Genomic DNA, 12523 nt, shown 5'->3' on the forward strand with positions numbered 1-12523 from the left:
TTAGTGTTCTATACAGTCAAAATCAGTATTAAAAAATTATCATCACTATTTATTTATCTAATTGTTTGAACCTTTAATTCTTAAATAAAAATGTCAAAAGATTTGAAAGTCATCTCATTCTATAGTGCAGTACATGATACGCACACAAATAAACATACACATGAAAATGCAATTTTTATTTCACTTGTGCCAAATTAAAAATACATAATTTATCAGAGGCTATGTCTGGCATGTTTCCTAACTACCTTCAGGAAATTGACTTAGTAGCCCCTTTGGTGAAAATAGTTTGCTGCTCCACCTGAATTCTCTTTAAGCAAATAGGATTTGTGAATCTTTTAGACTTTCTCAGTAGATTTTTTTTTATGTCTTATTTGTTACCATAACATTATAATGCATACATGTTTATACATACTTATTATATATTTAGTTACATTTACAAATGTGGGTCATATTTGCATCAGAAAAGCTTTATCTTATTCATTCTTCCGTCTACTAACTTCATGTTATTTTACAGTATGTGAACTGATTTCCAGGATCCCCTTAGAATGTTCCCTGATTTTTGTTCTTATATAAATCTATGGTAAGAATAGCCATTATGTGCAAATAAGAATAAAAAAATAGAAATGACAGAATATTAACAATGACATTTCCCTTTTAACTATCTTAAGGAAAAAGAAGTTCAACAAATGTTTTGCCCAGTTTTTTAAGAATAAATTGGAAAAGGTTTATGTACTTTTTTAAATTAAATTTTATTTTTTAAAAATTTTATTCATTTATTCATGAGAGAGAGAGAGAGAGAGAGAGAGAGAGAGGCAGAGATACAGGCAGAGGGAGAAGCAGGCTCCATGCAGGGAGCACCTATATGGGACTCGATCGTGGGACTCCAGGATCAAGCCCTGGGCTGAAGGCAGGCACTAAACCACTGAGCCAGGGATCCCCGTTTATGTACTTTATTATTTTTTTAAGGTTTTATTTATTTTTAGAGAGAGAGCTTCAAAGCGGAGGGCGGGGCAGAGGAGAGACAGAGAATCTCAAGCAAGCTCTATGCTGAGCACAGAGCCTGACATGGGCCTCGATCTCATGATCCTGAGATCATGAACTGAGCTGAAATCAAGAGTTGGATGCTCACCCTACTGAGCCACGCAGGCACCCCAGTTTATGTAATTTAAAATTTATCTTAAAACTTAAAAGAATTAAGTAAATATTTTATTATGATGATGATAAATGTCTGTGATTGGACCCGGTGTAGAGGAAGTAGATCACGTCCTCAATGAAATATAGAACTAAAAAATAAGAAAAAGAAAACTAATAGAGAAGCCTAATGTCACTTACATTACTGATTAAACTTAAGTTTAAAATTATCTAGTGTGAAAGAAAAAAATATATAATCACAACACTTCTAGCCTAAATCTATGGAAAATTAGAGGGAAAATTAAATTTGTGGAACAGATCTTTTTACCAACATTATCACTTCCCACATATATCTAGAAAAAAAAAAGAGAGAGAGATAAAAAGTCCAAATACACCCTCCATGTAGAACTAGTGGTAAACTAGTCCTAACTAATTAAGACATGTAAATACTGTTGTACACTTACCAGAGAACTCAGATCATTTCTGTCTGGAAGAGGGAATGTTGGAGCTCAGACATGTGGGTGCTTAACAGGAACCTCTTTTTGTGAAAGTAAGAGATATTTCCTCTGCCAGCTATGCTTACCACTTCTAGTGTAATCATATTTCTTTCCAAGGTATTAAGGTGTTATGAATTATTGTTATTATTATTTTATTTTGGTCAGAAATTATGAAATTGGTATAAATAAGAAAAGGAATAGAGGACAAACATTTGGTAAAAAGAATCTAATTCATGTGAGCTTAAAATCTATTAGCTAAACCTTTTCTTGCTTTTTTCCCCCCCTACTAGCTATATCGTTCAGATCATTTGTTACCTTAAAGTGAAAGGCTCCAGAGACAGCTTCTTATGAATACTTCTTGAAAGATCTTTGAGGTCAAAAAAGTGATTTAACCTTAGAGATCAGACTCAAATTCTGTAGAGTGCAGAAAAAGAAAAATATAATTTAATTTCTAGGACATTCAGCAGCTAGGGATTTCAACAGCTATAGGCCAACACATGATTTGTGTTGTAATAACCAGTCATGACAGCCAAATATTTTTTGAACTATGTTTAAAAGTGCTTCATATGAAATCTTTTAAATATGCTTGGTAGTTTCTTTTGTAGCAATTATGGCACGCACACAAACTCACATATATGTACTACATACATAAATGAATCAAAAAAAATTTTTAAGTAAGATGTGGATAAATGGATGTCCACAGCCAATAGAGTATGTGTTTGACAAAAATTGGAAATGTAGATAGCAAGAAATCACAATTATATTTACACAAATCTTTCTAATTCTTGCTACTGATGCAGGTGTTAACATTATCCTTTATTTACAAGATTACCAGTATTTTGGTGCAAATGGACATTTTACATTGTACACATAAAAGACCACCTCTTGATTGCTATTGCCTATTTCCTGAATTTTGCCCTGCATATAAGGTATATTTTAATGATACACCAAGAAATTTTAATTTGATTCCAAACAGAAAAAGTGAAAAATGTGTTTGCTTCGATTAATATATATTTTGTCTATTGGCAATAATTATGCACATAAATGCTTTGGTTATAAATGCATAAAAGCATAATTGAAATAAAATGATAATTTCTTCAAAAAATTAAATATATCTGCTTGCCAGGAACTAAACAATATGTCAATATTTAATATACACAAGAATATTAATAATTGTTTTTAATTATTTTTGTGACAAAAAAATTCTGTTATTAAGTGGCTGTATGTGAGACAGCTACCAATGATTTATGAAGCTCTGGAGTCTTCAAGTTTCTCCATGGTAAAATAAGAAAAATAGAAGACGGCAAATGCTTTTAAGCTAAAGACACACAAAAATCCTTTCCTCAAGGGCTACCTTTATTGGAACTCTGACATCTAAACTACCCAAGCTGGGGCACCTGGGTGGCTCAGTGGCTGAGCCTCTGCCTTGGCTTAGGTTGTGATCTCCAGGTCCGAGGATCGAGTCCCGCATCAGGCTGTTGGCAGGGAGCCTGCTTCTCCCCTGTCTATGGTCTCTGCCTCTCTGTCTCTCATGAATAAATAAATAAAATCTTTAAAATAAAATAAAACACCCATGCTTTAGGGCAGCCTGAAATAGAGTATGGGAAATAGCAGATTAGATGATTTCAAAGATTACTTCCAAGTTCTAGTTTGCCTCTTTTTAAAACAAAACAAAACAAAACAAAACAAAACAAAACAAAACAACCTAACAGACATGGTCTTCCTGCCTCCTGCCCACCAGCAACGACGGCCGTGCAGAGCCGCTCCCGCTTGCACCAAGCCTAATAACCGGGAGGCTCGCAACCCCTTCCCCTGCAGCGGGCTGATTCCCCGCCGGGCTGTGGGCGCCGACTGGACGTCCCACGGGAAGCTGCCACCGTGCTCAGGGAGCAGAGATCCCGCGGCGAAAACCCGCCAGTTCCTACACGAGCACCACCATCCACGGGAGGGCCCGGCCACCCTCTGCAGCATCGGCCCGTGAGCCAGGTGAACAAGCCCTGATCCAGCGCCAGCCTGCACCCCCAGAAGCCTGAGATGGCGAAGAGGAGGCAGGCCGCCCCGCCAAGGGTACCTGCGCACCAGACGCCCCCCCACCTTAAAGCAATGAAGATGTCAACCACCTTACAGAAAAAAATAATAATAATAAATAAATAAAATACATATCTAACGAATTAATGTTAATTATAATCAAAGGTGTTTAGATAGTATTTATTTGTAACCAAAAAACAAAGCAAAGCAAAACAAAACAAAACAAAATAAAAAAACAAAACAAAACAAAAGAAAAAAAACAGGGATCCCTGGGTGGCGCAGCGGTTTAGCGCCTGCCTTTGGCCCAGGGAGCGATCCTGGAGACCCGGGATCGAATCCCACGTCGGGCTCCCGGTGCATGGGGCCTGCTTCTCCCTTTGTCTATGACTCTGCCTCTCTCTCTCTCTCTCTCTCTCTCTCTCTCTGTGTGTGTGTGTGACTATCATAAATAAATAAAAATTTTAAAAAATTTACAAATATGCTAATTACTGCATTAGTTGTAAGTATGTGTGGCAAATGCAGATAGTTCCTATTCAATAAGGGAGAAAAGAAACCGGTGAGAGGCAATGGACAACTCCCCTAATATTAAGTATAAAGAACACCAGTAGAAAAATGAAAACAGAATTAAACAAAACAAAAAACTCAGGATGCCAGGGAAGATGGTAAAAATAAAAGGCAGATGGTCCAGTGCACCAAGTTCCAAGCTACACTATACTATGTTTTAATGCCTGCCAATGACTATATTTTTGTTTGTTAAATGGAAATTTAATGACTCTCAAGCTAAGGAACATATGAACAAGAAATGAAAGTTTTTATTTAAAGGGTCTTCATGAGATACATTTTATTACGAGCACCATATTGGAGAAAAAGACAAAGTAGTCTCCCCTGTAATTGGGGCACACCAAGTTTATTCCATGGCCCTGGAACTAAAGAAGATTCCAGGCACTTGTTAAGATGAGATTTAATCTAGTGTAAAATTTATTTTTGCCTCTTTATTTTTTGTAAGATTTTATTTATTTATTTGACAGAGAGAGAGAGAGCACAAGCAGGAAGAACAGCAGAAGGAGAGGGAGAAGCAGACTCCTTGCTGAGCAGGAAGCCCAATCAGGGACTCCGTCCCAGGACCCTGGGATCCTGATCTGAGCCCAAGGCTGACCCTTAACTGACTAAGCAACGGAGGTGCCCTATTTATGTTCCTCTTTAATATAAAAAATATAACCATATAAGGTACTTAAAATTGGGTTCACAGGCAATTTTATTTTTAGCTTTTGTTTTGGTATAGGTAGAAACTTCTGTATAAGACATTTGCATTGCTTCACCAAACTCTTGCCTATGGAAATTGTAAGCACCCTGAAGCAGCTTCACAAAATTGTGGTACAACCAAAGTGATTCTTCAGCTCCCCTTTGTCTGTACCTTGTTAATATGAAAATGTTGAAACTTTTGAGAGGGACGACATATAGATAATTTTGAAGGGGCGGTAACAAGTCTTCACAGTAAAGATAGACAATTTTTATTGCATATACTAAAATACTGTTAGGATATATTTAGTAGAGATTCCCATCCAAATATATCATTCTCTTGAGGCTCTTCTGCAGTAATCTCATTATTACCTTTGATATGCTCCAAGACATTAAAAATTAAATGTTTAAAAATGCTTTATTCAAAATCTTTAAATATAAACAAACCTTCTTTTATTGACATTATGGATATGCATGTGTACATCCACATAGGCATGATGTATGCACACACATATACACAAACATATATACATATACTTGTTTATTCAGTTGAGTGACTACTCAAAAGTTTGAAAAGAAAATGATATATATGAAAATCCACAGCCAGGAGGCAAGTTCATTGGTGACAGCAGTTTATATACAGTTCACATTAATTCCATCCCTAAGTATCTCCTGGAGACTCTTTTATTAGCTTATGAAATAACTTCTTTCAGACTGTTCCATTCTTGAGGATTTATAGTCTAAATTCCCCCAAACACTTGAAAAAATTAGAGGAAAAACTCTGAAGGACACCGATAATCTGGTTTCAGAGAAATAAAAATACTAGAAGACAATTTAAAAGTTTTTAAGTATTACAAATAGAGTGATGTTTCCAAAAGGACATCATATAGGTATCACAATTTTCTTTCTGAAATGAGAGTCTGTACAAAAAGGTTATTAAAAATAATGAAAATAATTGAAGTGTGATTTAGATAGGCAGAAAGACATAGGTTAGATACAAATAATATAGATAATAATATAGATACATTTTCTATAAAATTCATGGTTCAATGGAACCATGTTAGATAGAAGGCAATAGGTGTGTCTACACAGCAGAAATTTAAAGAGAGTTTCCATCTGGAATCATAATGTTCTGTTTCATATCAATGTTCTCCCTTTTAGGTAACTGAAAGTACATTTTATTTTTTATAATCTGGCTAACATTTTGGCTCATTTACACATTTTGGGGATAATAAAAAGGAATGAAGACAGTAACATGATTGCCTCTAATATGTCAAAAAAACCCACCAAATTGTAACCATATTCTTTATGTCAGAACATAGAAATAAAAATAAAAGTATTTTTCATCTCTGATCTCTTGCAGATATACCAGTAACCAGTACTATCTTTTCATCATCATCTTAACATGAAAAGTTTCTTTTTCTGTGAAAAGGATAACAAAATCTCTATAGAGATGATGTATTTTCACCTTAGAAGATTCAGATAGATACATGATTTTCTTCCTAGTGGCTTAAATTGTTTCATTTTTTAAAACCATAAAATTTCATAGGGCTTGTAGGAAATGACAATTCGATTCAGGATTAATCTTTGAGCTCTTAGAAAAATTTATTTTTCTTTGTGAATACTTACCGGATAAAAATTGATAGCTATGGACAGATCTCTTTGCTTTCTGTTAAAAAGCAATGTGACATGTCTTGACAGGCAAGAGAGAGTTAAGATGATAGGTAATACCTGTTTCGGAAAATGAATGTAATTTAAAACTGCATGTGCTGTTCTCCTGACTTGAAAAGATTAAAAACGCATTAGCAAGATTTTAAAAAGTATTTCTGACCTTCCAAAAGTTATTTCTATTGTCCACTCCTGAAATATCTTTTAAAATAAGTTTTTATAATGTCCTATGGCATTCACTTAATATCTTTAATATCTTCAGTTATTCAAGAGATTCTATTTAGAAGTATAATTTCTTCTGAAAAAGCATATCCTATTCCAATAAATTAGTACAGATAATATGCAAATAGTAGTCTTGTGTTTGTAAGCTAGTCTCATATTGCCTATTACATTAATGATTTGCAACATCTATGTATAAATTCCTGCTTTCAATTTTTACAGTTTTAAAATCACATTTTTTTTATCCATCTTTGTTTTATGTAACAATTTTTGGGAACTGATAAGGCAGGCATTAATATTCCTATTTTATTTTATTTTATTTTATTTATTTTTTAGATTTTTTTATTAATTTATTTATTCATCAGGGACAGAGAGAGAGAGAGAGGCAGAGACACAGGCAGAGGGAGAAGCAGGCTCCATGCAGAAGCCTGATGTGGGACTCGATCCCGGGACTCCAGGATCACACCCTGGGCCAAAGGCAGGCACTAAACCGCTGGGCCACCCAGGGATCCCCTACTATTCCTATTTTAAAGATGGAAGTGCTTATCTACTCATATATGAAAAGCATTGTACTATAGGGGTTAAAAACAAAATTCAGCTAATTAATATTCATGCAACCTTAAGGAAGAGACAGAAATTAAATTTAAGTAATCAAAATGTTAACCAGAAAATCCTCTCCATAAGACCTTGACCAGTATAATGGGAGGTAGAGAGAAGTATTAGGGAGGTTAAGGAGGCAAGGGTATGGCTGTGCTTCAATTGAGACTAGAGATTCATGATCATGGTGATAAAAAGGTAAATGATCTGAGTCAAAAACTCCTTCATAAAGATGAGATCAACAAGGTATTTTCAAATGTTTCAGGTACTTTCACAAAAGCTGGGCTAGATACTAACTCTCTCTCTCTCTCACAGACACACACACACACACACACACACACACACACTTCTGGGCCACATTTCATTTCTTACATCTGTCACCTTGTTGTCTGCTAAAAAAATTAGATGTCTGTGATATTCTGAATATCAGTGGCCTGTATACAGTTGAGTACTGACTTCACTGTTGCTGAGCAGCACTTCTTGCTGTATGTAAATCATACCTCAGTACCGAGACAGGTCTCCTGGTCAATACTGACACCTCCACCAATTACTATTTGCATAAAGGACCATGTAATTATAATTTTTGAAAAATCAACTTCATGTATAATACAAATGAAATGTATCTGAAGAGCACAATTTAATGTTTTGACATAGGTATACACCACACAACCATTACTATCATCAAGATAATGAAAACTTGCATCCCCCAAAAGTATATTTATATATGAGAGAACTCTTCCAAGGTTTTGAAAAGTAGGTACATTTTTGAAACCCATTCACCTTGACAGGTAGACTTCAAAGGCCTGAGGAATTTGCTTTCTTAACATGCATAATATTCAGGGAAAGAGAATGGAAAGACAAGAAGGAGTCAGGAAACAGCTGGCTTTCAATTAGAACATATATAAGACACTGATGACATTTTGAACAAGAAATAATAAATGAGTGATAATAATAAAATATATAAGAAGATCCAAGTGAATTACAAAAACCTTCTAGAAATAATGAATTAAAAATAATAATTGTGCTAATTAGGACATAAATTGAGGCTTTCTGATGACTATAAAGATCAAATGAGAAATGTATTTTGAAGCACAGTGTAAAATTATTGAGTTGAAGATCATGATGAAAAGATAAGAGAATTAGTGGATAAACCCTGTAGACCCCTACTGTGAGTGATACTCCTAAAGGGGAAAAAAAGAAATACAATGAAGAGGTAATGACATCATAAGTAACAAAAAATAATCTTCCACGATGAAAACCTGATCTCTACTGAAAAAATTATTTAGTTTCATGCAAGATTGATCAGAAAAGATATATACTGATGAAAAGCTTGAATTCTAAGGTTTAAGAGAAAATCTTACAAACCACGATAAAGAAAAACGTTACCTGCAAAGGGGAAAAAAACAGACTGGCATTGGGCTTGTCAGTGGCATGCCAGAAAGTGAAAGTCTGAGAGAGGGAATCTGGAGAGAAAAGAATAAAAAAATCAGTCATTTTATAGCTACCCATAATTCAATTGACAAGAAAAATGAGGAGGTATTTTCATACTCCAAAAAAATCCAGTGACATTTGACCCTACCTTACCTGAGGAAAGTCTTTGAGTTATGCTTGAAACCATGTAAACATTCCAGGATGGAAACTTAAGTAGGAGATATACGAACGGTGACTGTAAAAGAACCTCATGATAAATCTGAATGGAAGATGCAAGACGGGGAATGTGCAATTTAAATTCTAAATAAGTAGCCTGGAGAAGGAAAAGCTATAGTATATGAAAAATCCCGTTACTAATCTGGACCAGGAATCAGCAAACTAATCCTGTGCACTGCCTGTTTTTTTTTTTTTTTTAAGATTTTATTTATTTATTCATGAGAGAGCAGAGAGAGGGAGGCAGAGACACAGGCAGAGGGAGAAGCAGGCTCCATGAAGGGAGCCCGACATGGGACTCGATCCTGGGTCTCCAGGGTCACCCCCTGGGCTGAAAGCAGGCACTTTAACTGCTGAGCCACCCAGGCGTCCCCACTGTCTGTTTTTATAAGTAACCTTTATTGAAACGAAGCCACGTCCCTTTATTCATGTAATATCTATGGCTGCTTTCACACCTGATGTGCAGAGTGCTGACAGGAACAGTATGCTCCCCCGAACCAGAAATACTTTATATTTGCCCTTCACAGGAAAATAAAATGCAAAGTACGGTCTAGACCTAAAAATAATAAATCTTCTCAGCAAAACCTAAAGTTTTGAGGAAGAGGATGGTATGTAAAGTCCTTTCAATGTTTCATGGATGGAAAGGGGAAGGAGAGAAAAACAAGTATCCCAAATACAAAGGCCACATTTTAAATGGACCTCATTCCAAAGAAGATAAAGAACAGTGCAGAGCCCTCTGCCTGGGTCTCTGCCTCTCTCTCTCTCTCTCTCTCTCTCTCACAAATAAATAAAATCTTTAAAAAGAAAAAAAAGAACAGTGCAGAGGAGGAAATGGTGCATCTTTAGAGTAATAGTATTTTGTTTTCAGATAATAGTAGAAAATTATGTGTTGATACTGAAAGGAGGTAAAATTATTTTCCTTCTACCCTTGTGAGTCTTGGCTGAGACCCTCTGTAATAAAGAACAAATTAATAAGAGAAAAACATTCAAGATAGTTAAGATGTATTCCATGTGTATACCTGGGAGATACACAGGGGAACATGAGTAACTCCCTGAGATGCCTTAGAATTCAGGCTTAAATACCATTTTAAGAGGAAAAAGGGAGAGGAGAGGTAGACCTTTTGGGGGAGAGTAAGTAATTTTTAGGAAAAATAGATGGGCTTTTAGTAGAATAGGAAGAAGACATGATAGTTTGTGGTAAAGGTTGTCTGGCTATGGTATAAACTTCTACCTTGTTTTCCTGTGAGAAGTCAATCTTCTCTGGTTGATGAAACTCCTAGGGAGGGTATTTATGACAATTGAGTTTCCTTTGTGGGTTCTGTCTTCAGTCAGATAAGGGGAATTCAGAGACATGCTCCCATTGAATTTTCTGTTTTTCAGGTGCATACAGCTCAAAATAATCAGTACATCAATGTGACATATTTTGGGGTGGCATGTTCTGAATGCCTATGGTTGTATTTTGTGTTGGGACATTCTGTTACCCTTCAATATAGAGAAAGATAACAATAGAGCTATGGAAAATAGGTAGACATTACATATTTTAAAAACCCCTAATGAATAAGAAATTGAAGAAACCAGGGCAGCCCCGGTGGCGCAACGGTTTAGCGCCACCTGAAGCCCGGGGTGTGATCCTGGAGTCCTGGGATCGAGTCCCACATCGGGCTTCCTGCATGGAGTCTCCTTCTCCCTCTGCCTGTGTCTCTGCCTCTCTCTCGCTCTCTCTGAATAAATAAATAAATAAATAGATAAATAAATAAATAAATAAATCTTTGAAAAAGAAAAAAAAAAGAAATTGAAGAAACCAAAAATAAATGCAAAGGTAAATAAGGAGAATACATAGCAAACACAGGGTACATCAAATGGTAAATAAGTTTAAATTCTTAAGTGTAACAATTCTTACGAAAACTTGAAGTAAACAAGATCACCCTCTAAAAGTTACTCTCATACTACATTAAAAAGACTATTATTATGCCATTGATAAGAAAATTTAACCAAATTAACAAGTTAAGGCGGAAAATAGAAATGACAAATACATAGCAGGTGAAGGAAAACAAAAGGATAGGCAAAGTTGTAGAAAAATTTATCCCCAAATAGTAGAAGATCATCTCATACATCATATTTCTTAATGTGAGATCATTGCTCCTTGTTGTTCTTCGATTCCAGCCAAAAGAAAAGGAAAGAGGTTGGTGGAGTGTTTCTAGACACTTTTAGGGACTCTGCCAGGAGCTAAGACACATTTCAGTGGAGGTCATGTGGTCACACCCACCGCACAAAAGAAGAGACAGTGGAGAAAATTTTGTAACCCAACAACACCTCTTCCACTTTATGAAGAATGTGACATTCTCATGTGTATACAGACCTTTATGGGCTGGACCTTTGGAGATCAGAACCCAGTACTGCTGCCAAGAGGTGTAGAGAGCAGATGAGTTGTCATAAACCTCGGTTAGTGAGCATTCCAAAAACTAAGGTAATGAATCTGGGATCATGGCAAAACTTCTGGTTCTACTTTAAGTGAGATAAGTAGCCAGTGCATGGTTTTGGCAGATGCATATATATTACCAAGCGATGTTTTAAAACAGTTACCCTGGCTGCTTTGTGGAAGAGGTGGCCATAGAGAGAAGTGCAAAAGGAGGAAGATGAGTGAGAAGGCTTTGGAAGTAGTGTAGACCAGGGATATTGTTGGCTTGAACCATGGTACTAGCAATGAGAGTAATGAGAACTGGCAGTTTCTGGATATGTTTGGAGTTATAGCCAACCATAACTGGCATATTGGTGTAAGAGAAAGAGATGCCAGTCAGGGCAGATAACAGATAACAAAAAACTTATACAAGAAAAAAATTACAAGTGTTTCTCCAATGTTTACATTGGGAAGATTGTTAGACATATTAAAGCAAAGGGGGAAGTGATGAAGGAAAATGATAAATTATTTAGTAGCATCTCTTAAAAATAGAATTAAGGTTTTTAAAAAATAGGTGTCTGTAATATTTATTATACAGCATCTATAAATTGTATCTAATGCTAATTAAATGTCATCTAATCTTTAACTATTTTATTGATTTGCTGTTTAATAAAAAGACATTTGCCTCCTAGATAGTGTTCACAAAGGATAAAAATCTTGATGTATAACTGCAATCTTTGGATTTATAGGAGAAATCATGGAAATAAATGTGTTTCTTCAAATGACTTCTATATTGGGAATGATAATGTAATGGCAGATTTATTTGAGGATTTTATATGTAAATTTTCAAAATGCCTTATCAAATGTGGATTTGAATCTCAACACCTAAGCAGATTACATTCTCACATCTTTCCAAGAGAACATTTAGATTCAATTCAGAAAACTGTTTTTGCTGGAGCACTTATTCCCCAAAACAGCATAGCCTAAGGTTTTCTTAGGCAGAATAATTGTAGATACCTAACATTCATTTATCTATGATGTATAAACCTTTTTGATTTAAGCATTGTGCTTATTTATTGGACACAAAAGCCTTAAAGCATAG

Source organism: Vulpes lagopus, chromosome 16 (assembly GCF_018345385.1).
Source record: "Vulpes lagopus strain Blue_001 chromosome 16, ASM1834538v1, whole genome shotgun sequence".
Classification (NCBI taxonomy): domain Eukaryota; kingdom Metazoa; phylum Chordata; class Mammalia; order Carnivora; family Canidae; genus Vulpes; species Vulpes lagopus.